We start from the raw sequence: 16,730 nt of genomic DNA on the forward strand, positions 1-16,730 counted from the left end.
GCACACACAAAAGGTTAATAAAAGGTTTATTTACAAGTGAAAGGGAATTAAGGAAATGTACAACTCAGGAAGAAAATAGGGAAATAAAGTCTTTAATGTGTCCTATCCACCGACCTGGAAACCCAAAGGCACTCTCAGAGCTGGCCTGAGGCTGCGAGCTGGCAGAGAGCCAAAATGGGGGATCCCTCCAAAGCCCACGTGTCTGGCTTTATACCAAACCTGGCTGCTTAACCCCACCCTCAGGTCCCAGCTACCTTCCCTTTGGCGGTGATGGGATTTGGAGTTCCCAGTGTCTTTTGGCTTTGGTCTGGAGTGGGGGTGGAGTCCACAAAGTCTGTATGGATTTAGCTTTAGGACATCCTTTTCCCCCTAACAATACCTTTTATTTTATTTATTTTTTATCACTCTTGCGGGCATTCATGTCATAGCAATAAGAACTTACTTTTTTTTTTGGAAAGTAACAAGCCCCTTTATAGTTGCAATGTGCACAATAGAGAACTGGGGTCACATCTGATCACATTTTGTTTTTTTTATATTTTAATTTTATATAGTTTTATGTTTATAGCAGCACTATTTACAATAGCTAAACTATGGAAACAACCCAAATGCCCAAAAATAGATGACTGGATCAAGAAGATGTGGTACATATGCACAATGGAATATTACTCAGCAATCAAAAAAGATAAACTCATGCAATTTGCAGCAAAATGGATGGAGCTGGAAGGGATCATGCTCAGTGAAATAAGCCAGAAAGAAAAAGAAAAATACCAGATGGTCTCACTCATAGCAGGAACTTAGAAAACCTAAATAAGGGACCAGGAAAAAGACTAATTGCAATAAAGTAAAAATCAAAATCAACAAGCAACTATAAACCAGAAACACACTACCACACTGGGAGTTGGGGTGGTGGAGGAGTAGGGAATTGTATGGGGACTACAACCAAGATGAAAATGTATACATTGTGCAAAAGTGAAAAATGATGTAAAAGATACCTTTTATTTTCATCAAGGATATTTTTAATTATTTTTTTTTAATATTGCATTTAAAAACTATTTATCTTGGGCCTCCCTGGTGGCACAAGGGGTTAAGCACTGCACTATGAAGCAATCCACAGCCTCTGCAGCATGAATTCGATCCCTGCCAGTCGATCCCGGCTGGCCAGGGAACAACACACATGGTATAGCAGACCTCTCCTGTCTCACCCCACCCACTGTTCCCCTTAGCAGTGTATTTCAGTCAGTCTGCCTGTTCTGTTCCCCATTCTGTCTCTGGTGAATCTTCTCACCCCCCACCTCCCACATCTCTGGCCTGTACCCCAGCTCTTGTATGTATAAATAAATCTTTAAAAAATAAATAAGTAAAATAAAAACTATCTTAGTTATTGGTTTTTTTTTAGTGTCCTCTTAAATTTGTGCCTGGAATAAAATCATTTTATACTAATTCCAACACTGATAAATAATTTAAAATAACCATGATGGAATCCAAGTAAGGAGGAAAAGGAATCTATCTTTAAATAACATATTAGGAAAGAGTTGAAAACTCAAATAATTGCATGGGTAAAGAAGTTGATACAAGTGATTCAAGTGGATATGAGGTAAGAAAGTGATATGTGATGAGACCTGTTGATTAAAACAGAGGTGTTGAAATTCAGATTTTTTTAAAGATTTATTGATTCATGCATACAAGAACTGGGGTGTAAGCTAGATGTGCCAGGGGTGAGAGGAGTCACCAGAGACAGAGTGGGGAGCAGAACAGGCAGATCTACTGAAAAACACTGCTGAGGGGAGCAAGGCAGGAGAGGTCTGCTAAACTATGTGGGTCAGTGCCCTGGCTGGAAGGGATCTAACTCCAGCTGCAGTGGCTGCCATAGCTTGTAGAGATGTCTTTAACCCCTAAGCCACCAGGGAGGGCACAGATTCAGATTTTTTTTTAAGGATTTATTTATTTATGTATACTTGAACTGGGGTACAGTACAAATGTGTGGGGGGTGAGAGGATTCACCAGAGACAGAGTGGGGAACAGAACAGGCAGATTGACTGAAATACACTGCTGAGGGGAGCAGCAGGCAAGTTCAGGAGAGTTCTGCTGCTGTACCATGTGGGTTGCTCTGGCAGAGGGGGAGGGGGCTGGGGGGGGGCGGCAGGGGGAATGGAACTTCTGCTGCAGTGGCTGCAGAGAGCTTAGCTTCATAGGTTGCATCTTAACCCCTTGCGCCACCAGGGAGGCCTCAAATTCAGAGTACTGGAGTAGGGAATAAAGATTTGTGTTGTTTCCACTGTGAGGCACTATAAGTCTTCCATAATGCTCTTAAGTGAGGTTACTGGATCTGAATTTAGCATTAATGTCTTTCTTATATCCACTTGCTATTCATTGTCTCATATTAAGGACAAAGAAAATCAGTTAAGGAAACAGATTTGTTTTTAAGTGAAAGAAGTGGCTCTCAGAAATGCACCCAAAATTTCTTCTATAGGTAAAATTGGACATATTTTAAATCAAGAACTTTTGCCATCCCTGTATTTTGAAAGGGAGCCATATTGAAAATCATGAATAGCTTTGGAGTAAATCGTATCTACATTCAGATGCCAACTCTGCTGCTGTAATTGTGAAGTTCAAACAGGTAATTTTCATTCTATTTCTGTATTCCTGATCTGTAAAACAGGACTAAAATTTCACATCTCATAGGGTTATTATTGTAAAGAACAAATATAAATAAGGTGATTTGTACATGACAGTTGTCAATAAATCATTAGCTCATAGTAGTATAATTATTTCTGTAGTCTGTTTTACTTACTTTCTCATCTCTTGGTTATATTGTAGAATAATGCAATTGCTGAATAATGATCACTGAAAAGCTAATGGGTTGCGTTGTACAAAAGGAATATAAATGAACCACTACACAATGATTCTGTGTGTAAGAGAGAGACAATCACGGGCAATTCTATTTTTGATGTCCTCAAATGTGACTTTAAATAAATCATGTAGGCAAAGCAAAATATGTTTAAAATATATCATTATTTCTCAATTTTAACTTTGTCAGGGTTATGTTTTTGGTTTTTCCTTTGAGAGAAAATAAAATCTTTGTTTAATAAATGTAATTTCCCACAGGAATTATAAAGTATATGTTGTATATTACACTCAATACTTTGTGTTAGCAATACTTTAAGTTATAGAAAGATTTATAAACAAATATTCTTAAAAGAATCTAGAGTTCAAAGTACACCCAATTAGAATTCAGAAAAGAGATGAGTTTTTAAATGCAATTTTAAACTTGGAAAGGGAATCTATCAGGAGGTAATTGATTCCACCAAAGAGAAATAATGATTGAAAATGTTGCTAGAGGATCCTCTGGAATATAAAAATGCATGGAAAAAGCAATAAGTAGGTTACACATTTGCAAACACATTTGAAAAATAAAGCTTTGTAGTGAACTCATTAGCAAACATCAGGAATCCCTACAACAGTATGAGCTTATTCAAACTCCTTTTTTTTTTTTTCTTAAGCAATATTCCAAGGAGAATAGTGGTGTGGCAAATAAATGTATAATCAATTAGAAGTGTCCTTAACTACATGAACACACATTATTGCATGTATTGATATACCAGTGATATTCCAGCTCTGTACCAGCACAGAATCTGATTTTACAAGAAACATGACAATATGTTCCCTTGTAAGAAAACAAGATTAAGCATTAGGGGATGGCTTGGGGGCAGGGCGGAGGAGAGAGGGAGGAGTGACAGAAGACTAAAACTTTCCTGTGCAATTGTAGATTTCTATAGTGCAGGTCTTGTAAAATTCAGGGAAAAAAAGAACATTAACCTGACAGAAGCATATTTGCCTCTGATCCTTTTCTCTTAGATTTCCAATGTCAAAGCAGATGATAGTACTAAGAAATATTGTGGAAATCAGAAATAGTATTCATTATAAAACAGAAGATAGTTAGGCTAAAAAATTAAAAATCGAAGGTTTACAGGTTCTTAAAAACTTGGGAATCTTTGAAAGATTGAAATTGAAGGGTTGTACTGGGAAAAATTTTGTCAGAAGTCTGTTTTTGTATCCTAAATTTGTGATTTTCCTCTTCCAGGTGGTGTTTATTAGGATGTAACTGTGTCCTTGTTCTAATCAACCTCCAGTGTAAGCACTCTAGTTATAATGTTTTTAGAAAGTTGCAAATATTAAAATATAAGGGGCACTTCCTCTCTTAATCTACGGTTCCTCCTCACCCCCATCTCATGACCAAACCAATCCTTTTGCCTCATCTCCTTTGGCCTCCAAAGTCACTGCTCCAAATTCAAAGACTTCATTAAATGTGATTTGGAATGCTGTACCAATGTCTTCTTAAAGGGAAAATATACTAAAGCAGTAGATATAAATAGATGTATAAAATCGTATTGGAGAAGCTCAGAAGTGCTGCACTCAAGAAAAGCACGGCGATTGACAAGCAATTTAAGCTGGAGTGTGAAAGGATGCAGAAATAACAAGATTTGCATGAAAAATATTGAGATCATGAGAACATCAAATTTAAACGAAAAACTCATGTGCCTCATGATTTAATCATGAGGGCTGACATTACTGTTATAACTTTCAACATCCTTGGCTTTTGAAAATAGTTCTATAATGAGGGTAGAGTATATCTATCTATATAGAAAACCAATGCTGTTTTATCCATTTAGCTCATTATTATGAGAAATGGGATTACAAGATTTTTAAATCTTAATATATATGTTGGGAAGCCCAAACAATTAAATATGGCTGAACACCTATTTTTGGTCAGGGACTCATAGCAAAAGAGAAAAACTAAGCTAGGTTATGAAACAAGCCATTATTTAATTAGTGATTAATCCACGAAAAGCAGAAAGGAGTTCAGATTGACACAGGTCAATTCTAGTATGTCTTATGAAAATTTTTAACAAGTACGCTAGGTTCAAGAGATTGTCCATAGAAGTCATTTCAAGGGCTCCATATTGACCTGGTTAAGTTTCATTCTACAAACCAGGCAGCTGACATAAAGTAGATCTTATTTTCCTTTCTCTTTTATTTTTTTTATAGCATAATAGGTGGTCTGAAAATCTAGTTGCACTTGTTATCTCAGAGGAGAAATGCAGTTCTGACTTCTGTTTATACTTTCATATCATACTGTATTGCTGTGAACCTAGATGGCACTTCCAGTGGGACGCCATGTTTAGCCCATGAATGAGGAGACTGTCACAATCAAAAGTGCTTCAGGCACAAACAGATTTGAAACAATCTTCCTACTGACTGGAAGAGAAAAGGCTGGTTCTGAAGATCATTAAAGGTTCTATTGATGTGGTTTCGGGGGCACACATTTAGATTTTCAAATGTGTTTTACATTTGGAACAGTTTTACTCGCATTAAAGCTCAGTTGCTTTCCCTGAGAACTCTCCTTCTTGTCATCATTTGCAGATGCTTTCACAGAGAACTTACTGTTCCAACTGGGAAGGAGGTGGGAGAGGTGGGGAATGCAAAGCTAACGATTGAACTAGCTCTCTTGACTCAGAGATGCTAGGATCACCTGCTCAGCAACATTCTGTAGAGTGTGAAGCACAGAGATGAAAGGGGCCACCTGCAGTGTCCCAAAAAAAAAAAGGAAAAAAAAAACTTTTTGGAATTAAAATGTGCTAGCAGTCGCTGATAAAAACTAAAAGGACTTTTTATCAATATAAATTATATTGAAAACAATTAGGCAGTCATGACACCATACCATTTTTGGTGTGCATGTGTGTGTGTGTATGTGCATGTATTCATTTATTGTGGTGACATTTTGTTGACCACTTCATCATAAGGATATCTTTTTATGTCATTGTAGGAACATTTCTCCATACAGCATCTTATCATTGACATTTCATTACCAACTTTGTCAGGGACATTTCTTCATGTAATACACCAACATTGACATTTCATCAAAATGGCAGGTAATAACTCAGTGCTGATAGGTAGCATAATAAGCCCCTTAATTACATTATTACATATTACATATGTTTTCTACTTCCTAATATAAAACTATACCTGTAAAAGGAGATATCTCTTACATCTCCTGGCCATAAATCTTTTAAAACTCTGAGTGATGCAGCTAACTAAAATGTTATATATGAACTTGTATGTACTCATAATTTCTTCTAGTGCCATTTGAAAAATATTTTATGAGGGTAATATAACTACAACCCATGGACCAAATCCATGCAACTGTTCATTTATGTTTTTAAAAAAAAGTTATTGAATATCTGCTTTTCATCAGCCACAAAGTTAGGGAAATATAATAGAGATCATCTGATACACAAAGTCTAAAATTTACGATTTGGTCCTTTACAAAATAAGTTTGCTGTTCCCTGTCCTAAATGATGTTTATTAAAAATGTGGCTCGTTAAGTCTCAGTGCTATCACAGAATCAACACTATGGCCTGAGTTCGAATCCTGCCAGGGTGTTAACCCACAGATAGAGCCCAGACCTCTCCTGTCTCGTCCACTGCACCCCTTAGCAGTGTATTTCAGTAGATCTGCCTGTTCTGCTCCCCACTCTGTCTCTCGTGAATCCTCTCACCCTCTGGCCTACACACCAGGTCTTTTATGCGTAAATAAAAAATATATCTTTTAAAAAATGTGGGTCTTAAGCCCCAATGCCATTCTATGGAATCAGAATATTTGCAAATTAGCTCTTGGTGTTCTACATTTCAACAAGTATTGTATAGGACTTTTATCAAAAAACATAAGTTCTCATACCTCTCAGTGTATGAGAAGATTGATGGAGAACACAAAATTATTGTCTTCACACAAATAATAATCAAAGAAAATTCAAAACTGATCTACTGTAGTCTCAGGTTCAGCTGTCCTCAGTCTCTTTCACAAAAGAAAGCTGAAGAAGGAAGTACATTCATTCATTAACTATCCAATTAATTGGTCGTCCAGCCTAGAAAAGTTATTAAACAATATGTAAATAACAGGTTAGCCCATTTATGACTTGGAAAAATCTGTATTGCTTAAATTAATACTTATAAAAATTCAAATAAAACTGATGAAAATGAGCACTGAAATTCCTCTTTACCCAAGATCCCCATTTCCATTTCTTAAATGGCTATAACAATTAGCTAGTCAGTGTTTGCTTTGGCAGCACATATACTAAAATTGGAACAATACAGAGAAGATTAGCATGGCCCCTGCTCAAGGATGACGCATAAATTTATGAAGCAGTCCATATTTTTGAAAAATGATGTAAAAATATATACAATAAAATTTTTAAAAAATTAGCTAGTGAGTGTTTATCCTTTCAGAATCTTTTCTTTTCACCTCCAAGGAGTTTCTAAAAGCGTCTCACTTAATAAAGTCTTCCTACATTTTCTATATTTACATTTTTCCTTAAAAGTTAGATTAATTGCATATCAATACTCATTCAGTAGACTAATATTGCATATCAATATTGACCCTAAGCCAACTTCTAATGGCACATGACTAGTGCTGCTGGAAGAAATGTCTATGAGCTGGACTGGACATCAGGAAAATTTAATACATGCATTTTTTCCACAATTTCAAATTTTGCAACATCCCTTCTATTTTATACTCTTTTATCCTCTTGTCATTTATTCACTTAAAACTAAAGATTTTCTACTTCCCTTTGGTATATTTCTGTTTCTCATTTCCCCTTTCCATTTGTCTACATATTCTCCATTTGATTTGATTGGTTTTGTAACTATAGATGATCCATATGGTTTCCCTTAGCACTGGCATTTCATCCAAAAGTCTTTTTCCTACTCTTTCAGTAAATAGATACTATAGTGTCTTCTCTCCTAGTAACTTTTTCTGGAAAGGTGTTTCACTGCTGCCATAGACACATAGAGTAACTTTAGTTGCTTCTTTTTGCAGAGAAAGACATGCTATCATTGCTTTGCCCATTTTTCATTTTATTTTGTCTCATTATATAAAAATGTAATAATAATCATTCATAGTCATTCATTCTATCTATGTCAAGTTTAATATGCTATTGATGACTTCATAATTTATTACAATTTCACCTTTTTCTTTTTTTAAAAAAGATTTATTTATTCATGCATGTAAGAACCAGGGTATAGGCCAGATGTGCTGGAGGGTGAGAGGATTCACCAGAGACAGAGTGGGGAACAGAACAGGCAGACTGAAATACACTGCTGAGGGGAGCAACAGGCGAGACAGGAGAGGTCTGCTGCACCATGTGGGTATCTCCCCGGCTGGCAGGGATCAAACCAGGGCTGCGGAGGCTGCAGACAGCTTCACAGCACTGCATTCAACTGCCTGCACTACCTGGGAAGCCCAAACAATTTTACATTTTTTTTACAGGACCTATGTCTTTTTTCTTCATATTATCATGTACTTAACCCAGTCTTTCTCTATTTTTTTTTTATTAATTTCTATCCTTTCCCACCAGGTAACAAAACTTTTTTAACCCAGACATTATATTACTCTGCTCACTTATTTAAAAAGTGTATTAACTTGTTAAACCAATCTGTATCAGTGAAACCTAGTTACTTATTAATTAACAAATATTATCTTTCTACTGTCAATTCACCTTCTATAGTCAGAATTTTTTTTTACAAAGTGGTTATAAAGGGAAATAGCACTGTAAACTGTTTAAATAATTCTTGTTCTCCTCTCTAAACTTCTCTGTTCATATATTTTCTTTTTCTTCTCTCTGATAATGGAGATTAAAAGTTGCCACCAACATTCTCATTATAATATTCTTCTTGCTATTTTTTTCTAACTCCTATGGTGTGTAATCCCAGAGTGTATTTTAAATGAGTATTCTTATGTTCCTTGTTGGAAACTGACAGAAGGATAAGAGGAATAGCAGTGAAATTGCCAGCAAAGGGTAAGAGAGGGGAAATAAGGATAAAATAAAGTGCAAGAGTATAGTTTAAGGAAAATAATGTGTAAAACTATAAACCAAGGACAGAAGAATATCACATTTTTCTTTTTTCTTTTTCTTTTATTCAATAAGTCCAGGGATTGAAAGGCATGCTGGTAAACATAATGAAGGGTACCTTGTAAACTTGCCACAAATTAAATTGATTGCTATAGTCAATCAAATGTTGAAAGTATGATTGTTGTCATATTTATTTCCTGAATAAAACTGCTCTATGATTAATAAATGCCATAAGAAATCTTCATAGCTCTCTCACTGTATATGCTATAGATAAGAAAGGTAATAAAAAGAGTTGTTTATTATAAGCTATCAGTGCAGATAAGGAACAAATTTGCCTTCCTCATCTCCCAACTTGACTGGAACTGGTCCATGCTGCATATGGTACAGTTCTCAATTTATAACTTTTTTGACTACATTGCAACTGTTTATGTACTTGCCTATCAGTCCTACCAGACTAGAAGACAGGTCACAAATTGATAATGATTTCTCTTTTCATTTTCCCAGCACCCAGCTTTATAATCTCAAGAAACATTTATTATATGGTGTGAGAAAGGGATGAACCAAAGAATAAAATTATATAACCAAGAAGATCCAATCAAATAATGGGCAGAGGAGCTACATAAACACTTTTCCAAAGAAGACATGCAGATAGATGGCCAATAGGCACATCAAAAAGTGTACATCATCACTTATTATAAGGGAGATAAAATCAAAACCATAATGAGATACCATCTCATACCTGTGAGAATGGCCCATATCAAAAAGGTCATAAACAAGTGTTTGCAAGGATGTGGGAAAAAAAGAAACCCTGATACACTCTTAGTAGGAATGTAGACTGGTCCAGCCTCTATGGTATAGAAATTTCTTAAAATAGATCCAGCATATGATCCAGCAAATCTCCTCCTAAATATCTACGAAGGAACAGCAACAACAACAACAAAAATTGAAGGGAGCACTATTTACAATAGCCAACCTATAGAAACAAAACAGTGGATTAGGAAGGGAAGGTGCGGTACATATACAATGGAATACTACTCAGCTATTAAAAAAAAGTAAACTCTTTTTTGGCAACAACATGTATGGAAATGGAGGGTATAGGCAAAGTGAAATATGTCAAAGGAAAAAGATACATATTGAATGGTATCAGTTATATGTAGACTATAGAGAAACAAACAATAGATCAGATAAAGCCAAACCAATTATAAGCCCTAGAAATCTGACTGTAGAATTGAGTTAATCAGAGGGAGGAGGGAAGGAGGAGAACAAAGTAGGGTGGGGCACAAGGGACTATGGTGAAGAACTTTCAGTGCCTTTGTGGTGGGTGTAATATTGTAACATACACCCGAAGGGTGGGATCCTATACACCATTATCATATACAGTGTTATAAATCAATGTTATATCAATAAATTAAGCAAAAAAATAAAATTTAAATTTGGATCTCCTTGATTACTAAGAGGGAAAAACCACCAGGCCTAGGGCTCTGTTTTGCTAAAATAATAATAACATCATAACTTAAGTGTATTGAATGTTTATCATCTGCCAAATGCCTATGAATTAGGCTGTATTTCCCATTTTTCCAAACAAGAAACTGAGACAACAATGGTTAAATAATTGCCCATGGATGCAAACAGCTAGTGAAGTTACTGAATGAGGAGCTAGAATTATCATTATCAAATGAGATCAGAATGTGATAATATGTTCGACACTTATCACACTTCATAATTGTACATTTAGCTTATGAACATGTGGCTAATGTTTTCTTTTCCTGGTAGACTCTGCACTTTATCAAAGTAGAGCTGAATCTGGTTTTGTTAATCTTATACATTGTTAATCTTATACATGGTAGGGTCTCAATATTTCATGAATAAATAACAAGGTTAGTTGCTGATACTCAGAAGCCAGTACCCCATCAGTACAGAACAAAATGAGGGTGAATTGCCCTTTACTCACCATGAGGGATTATAGGTGTTTTGTCGCAGTTTGAGACTTCAAAGACACACTGGATTTCCGGTCTGTGTGTTATCATAGCAGGGAGAAACTGGGAATTGACTGGGTTCACATTATTTTCCTCAATGTGTGTACAAGGGAGCCTCAATTTACTCAGATTTTTGTCTTACTTAATTTGAAAAATAGCATCTCTTTACTAGTTCATCTTCTCCTGAAGCCCCACTTAATCCCAATCTCCTCTCTTCAGCCGAAGACATTCTTTAACATATTCAGAAACCAAAGGCTCTCCATGCCAGTGTCCAGCCAGTTATAATTGTCCTCCCTACACAGCTAATAAGTCTCTGTGTTCAGAAAATGTGAATTTATCCCCATGTCCTACACTTGAAATTTTATAATTTTTTTTTTTAACATACAGTGAATTCTGGTTTCATACCCTGGCTATTTCCTGAAACAGTTGAGACTATTCTTTGCTCAAACAACCTCTCTCATTTCCACATGTGCTGTTTAAATCTAGTAACATTTAGTGTTCCACTAAAGTTGAATTTTATTTTCCCTAGGACCAGTAACATCACAGTACTTGTCATACAGATGGTTATTTCTTCCTACATTGACTTTTTCATTCTTTAGAAATCACTTCAACTATAACATACCAAATGTTAATAACTGTACCAGATAGCAATTTAAATATCTATCTGCAGTTAAGGAATTTTGGAGATTTAGATGAATACTACTTTTCAGCACCATCCTGAGGAGTTTAAACAGTCTTTTGAGGGCCTCCCCTGGTGGTGCAGGTGGTTGAGCGTAGCGCTGTGAAGCTGTCAACAGCCTCTGCAGCGCGGGTTCGATCCCTGCCAGCGGGTGAGAATCCCACATGCCGTGGCAGACCTCTCCTGTCTCGCCTCCTGCTCCCCTCAGCAGTGTATTTCAGTCAGTCTGCCTGTTCTGCTCCCCACTCTGTCTCTGTCTCTCACCCTCCCGCATATCTGGCCTGTACCCCAGTTCTTGTATGCATGAATAAATAAATCTTTAATAAAAAAATAAAGACTTTTGGGAGATTCAAAAAATGAATAATAAATAAAAGATGTCATGAATACTACTCTACTTCACACATTTTTTTTTAATATTATGGAAGATGATCCAGCCACAAAATGGATTCATGGAGGAGATGACTGAGTTTAAACATAAAGGATTTTGACAGGGAAAAAATTAAAAATAATAATAATAAGGATATAAAGAGAATAATCCAGAGAGGAAACCTCACCAATAAAAAGAGAATGGTTATTGAATTCATATTAGTCAGAGGCTAGTGGGCAGATAAAGACAGTAGTAGGGCAAGGATCAAGGGACAGGTTGGAAAGATTGTTTAGGATCTTTATTGTCTTAGAAGGAAGAGGCATCAAAACTTTTGAGCAGACATATGTGATGATTAAGACCCTCATTTACGGAAATCCTCTTATATAGAAAACAGATTGCAGTTTGTTTAAAATGGAGACCAGAATACTAAATAGGAATATATATATTGTAGTCACTTAAATGAGAGAGGATCTTAACAAGGACAGTGGCAGTAGAAGAATATTTTGGAAAAAGAGATGAATGTGATGTCCTTAGAAAGTAGAATGGAATGGCTGAAGAAATAGAGGGAGAAATATAGTAAACATGAAACTGTGTCATGATAAGCCTACATGTAGAATCCCTACAGATTTCCTCTAACACTCAACAATTTTCCCAATGGTGCTTTTTACAGGATAATTTCTATTACAGTCCTTGCCACCTATGCCAAAATACTTCTACTACTAAAGGCAAATAGCTATGGACAATTTTACATGAAAGGAATGCTGTCATCAAAGAATGAATGTAGGAACTGGAATCACCCTAGACATCTAGTTTAAATTTAGAGTCTAAGGCCTCCCCGGTGGCCCAGCGGTTGAGTGTTGGATTGCGAGGCTGCCTGAGGCCTCTGAAGAGCCACTTCCATCCCCGGCTGCTCCCCGGCCACAGGAGGAGGGTCCCACATGGCACGCAGACCTCTCCTGCCACCCGCTGCTCCCCTCAGCAGTGTACTTTGGTCCTTCTGCCTGCTCTGCTCCCCGCTCTGGCTCTGGTGGATTCTCTCACCCTCCCGCACTTCTGACTGTACCCAGTGCTTGTATAAATAAATAAATAAATAAATAAATCTTAAAAGATAAATAAATAAATAAAAATAAATTTAGAGTCTAATAAACCTTTCTTATTTTGTAGTTAATAACACAGGTGCAAAAAATTAATGCAAACAGGCTTTGGAAATACATGAACTGCTATCTTCTACTCCAGTACACCTCCATTCACTGATAACTTAAGAGTCTACTTTGTAAGAATTAGTTCACAGTTAATGTGAGCAAAATCTAACTAGACACAGAATAAAGAATTTGGGAAAAAGAAAAACATCTAAGCATGATGACATTCAAAGATGGGGAAGTACTAGGAAAATTAGGCAAACAAACATAAATCTGTTAAATGAGTCACACTGGGGCACTTCAGTATCAGCCTGTCAAAAATTGTGTGCCAGTTGCCAGAAAGCAATTTTTACTTTAAACCTCTGACTTCAGGCATTATAAATTTATTGTCTAGTAATATGGAGAAAATTTATGTATTAACCTGCTTAATTTAATCCCTTCAAATTTAAGACTAAATACTTAAGCAAGATGCTATCACTATCATTAGTTCATCTTGTCTTACAACACACAGAGTTTTGTTTGTCTTCTCTACCCCCCACCCCCATTATTCAATGTATTTGATCAAGTTGAGAGGCCAGGCAAGGAGAAGATACTTTAAACAGAGGCTTGTCTCATACATACTGAAGAGTCTCTATACTTTCTGATTCCTCTCTGTTATACTTAAGAGTCATGCAACATTTTGGAAAGGTTTTCTCACAATGTTATTTATGTATTCTAAATCTTTTTGTCCAATAAGTCTTTTTTCTTCTGATGACATATATTCCTTGGTAACAATTCCCTGTCCTTTATATATATATATATATATATATATATATATATATATATATATATTATTTTCCTCCGTCTGTTGCCTTACATTTTAATTTTGTATCTGCAGTTAATTCCTACCACGTCTCAGTGAGTAAAAAAAAAAAAAAACTGCTACCAAATTTCACACTGGAGTCCTCTACACAACCACCAACCTGTACATCTCTCAAACATAAATCGGGATGGAATATATTCATCTTTTTTGTATGTCTTTCTGTAATGGGAAAAGTGGGGGAGGGCAGAAGGAGTAGAAAGATAGAAAGATGCAATGAAAAAATGAAATCTTTCACATACTTAAAATATCCTCATGTGGTCACATCACTACTGCACCTTGTATAGAATTGCTGGTATATGACTGGAATCAGCTGACAATACCAGTTCATGATTACCTCTCTCTCTACTCCTACCTTAAGTGACCTCATGGAGACAAAGGACCTGTTATCTCTAATCTGGTATGTCCTTTACTGTTTCTGTAATTCCTAATTAAATACTCAGTTTTCTATTTACCATTTTTACTTAGATATTTCATTGGCATCAAAACTAATCTAAATTTTCTATTTAGCTGTGTAAGTCTGATAAGTTCTTATCAATAGCTGCTCTGAGTCTTGGTTATCTTCTCTTATAAGGCTACTTTATTTCCTGGTTCCCAGTCCCTGATTCACAAGGAGCTGTACAACTGACTGATGACACCCCGATCCTCCCACTTATTCACCCGCCAGACTTTACCAGCAGCTGTATGCAGGCAGCAAAGCATGCAAACAAAAAAATGTTTGCAATTGTTCTTTTTAAGAGTTTTTTTTCTGTTATATTTGTCATTCTTTTGTATTCTTTTGAATATAAAAATTGTTGTATATATAACATTGATGGTTATAACTATGCTTGAAATTTCAGCACTTTCTAGTTATAGTTGAACAAAACTGTAAAACATAAATTTCTATCTTGAAAGATGCATGTTAATTACTGTAACGGCCCAATCTACCTACTCTAATACATTATTTGTCTGACCCATGAGTGAGCTTTTCTACTCTGAGAAATTGAGAATTGCCTATTCTTAAATAAATGTCAAGACTATATTTGAATAAAGTAAGATTATTTATCCTAAATGTAATCTCTTCCTTGCCAAATATGCAGAAAATGCATACTAGTGATAAATTCTAGCATTATAACAAAACATTTTAAAGCAATTTTAAGTGTTTCTTTCCCAAACCACTCTCACTAAAAAAGTGAAAAAAGTTTTAACAACAAAGATACTCTTGAGACCAATGGGAAAAATTTTTTTTTGCTGCCATGCTTGCCAAGTGAAGAAAAGATAATGCCCAAGACATGCATATCCAAACTTGTTGGGTAAAGAATAGATTTCAAATGTGTTTCCAAATACAATCATTACAAAGCAGTCAGGTTTACCTTTTTGAATTACTAGTTACTAAGTCATATAAAAAGTTCATATCCTGAAGATTTTTCAGCTTGCTGTGAGCAAAATAACTGTGTGTCATTTCATATTTGACACACTAAAATACTTTTAAAAATATTCTGAATTGGCCTTTTAAAAACAATTCAGGCATTCAACTTTATGTATTCATCTCTATTCTTACTTAAATATGAACATGTGGAAAAGAAGTTCACCAGGGGATAGATAATGTGCAGCAATTTGAAGCAAGGAAACATGACTTGACATCTTGTCTGGTTGACAGAAAACCAAATAATAGACAGCTCACAATAGCAAAAACTGATGCTATAACTGTTTCAGAGGATTATGTCCTGAAAGCATAAGTAACCCTTTGAATCAATTTCTGAGACTAGATTCAGCAACCTAAGCCTTGTTTCACATTCAGTAGAGAATAGAAGAAAAAAAATAATTATTGAATACCTTATGTGCCATACTCCCCATAATGGATACAGGGGAAAAACGGACTCTAAGATAAAACATATTCTACACTTGCTTTAAGCATTCTGAGCTTGTACTGTCTTTAGCACCACAGTTGCCATAACAAGAATGAAGTACCTACAATGCTCTTTCCTAAGTAGTAAGTGTGTGTTTATCCCGTAGCTTGGCTAAATACTTTGTTTGACATACCCATATAAAGGGAATGCAATTAGATATTGCAAACGATCTCATGATTAGTGTGCACATATTCTAATTGTACAAAATTTAAGTTCAGAGGCTATCTGAACATAATAGAATTCGTTCATTCATTCATTCATTCATTACATAGCTATAGTGAAGGGCTTCTATGTTCTTGGTCCTTTAAAGATTTTGATTAGTAAAAAATGTTACCTATAAAAGATGGATCAGCATATTCCTTGTTAGCTTAACTCATACATATATACATATTTATTTCTCATCAACACTTAAAAAAATTATTTTTTAAAGATTTATTTATTTATTTATATAAGCACTGAGTACAGTCAGAAGCGCCGAAAGGTGAGAGCCAGAGCGGGGAACAGAACAGGCAGACTGACGAAATACACTGCTGAGGGGGAGCAGCGGGCGCAGCAGGAGAGATCTGAGCACCATGTGGGACCCTCGCCGGTGGCCGGGGATCGAACCAGAGCTGCAGAGGCTGAGGGCAACCTCACACCCAGCGCTCAACTGCTGAACCACCAGAGGAGGCCCAACACTTAATATTTGCAATAATTTTCCCAATTTACAATAATCTTCCTCCTTATAATTATTTGTATTCATTATTTTATTATATTGTTTTAAACAACAAATGTGTATTTCCCACAGATCTAGAATCTGAATAGTCTCAAGATCAAGGTGTATCTGCTCCTTTACAATCCACATATGAGTGAAATCATCCAGTATTTGTTTTCATTTGTGACACAGTTTGCTAGCATAATTCCTTGGTGTTTTATC

At 35.8% G+C, this 16,730-nt stretch overlaps 1 non-coding gene across 1 annotated transcript; it reads left to right on the forward strand.

The window, feature by feature from the left end:
• Window positions 1–7,107: 7,107 nt before the first annotated feature.
• Window positions 7,108–7,214, forward strand: LOC119258407 (U6 spliceosomal RNA). Its single transcript, XR_005128250.1, has one exon. It is a non-coding gene; the product is annotated as a U6 spliceosomal RNA (small nuclear RNA).
• The last annotated feature ends 9,516 nt before the right edge of the window (window positions 7,215–16,730 follow it).

The sequence above is a fragment of the Talpa occidentalis genome, unplaced genomic scaffold (assembly GCF_014898055.3).
Source record: "Talpa occidentalis isolate TD23 unplaced genomic scaffold, MPIMG_talOcc4v2.1 talOcc4.4, whole genome shotgun sequence".
In the NCBI taxonomy this organism is placed as follows: Eukaryota; Metazoa; Chordata; class Mammalia; order Eulipotyphla; family Talpidae; genus Talpa; species Talpa occidentalis.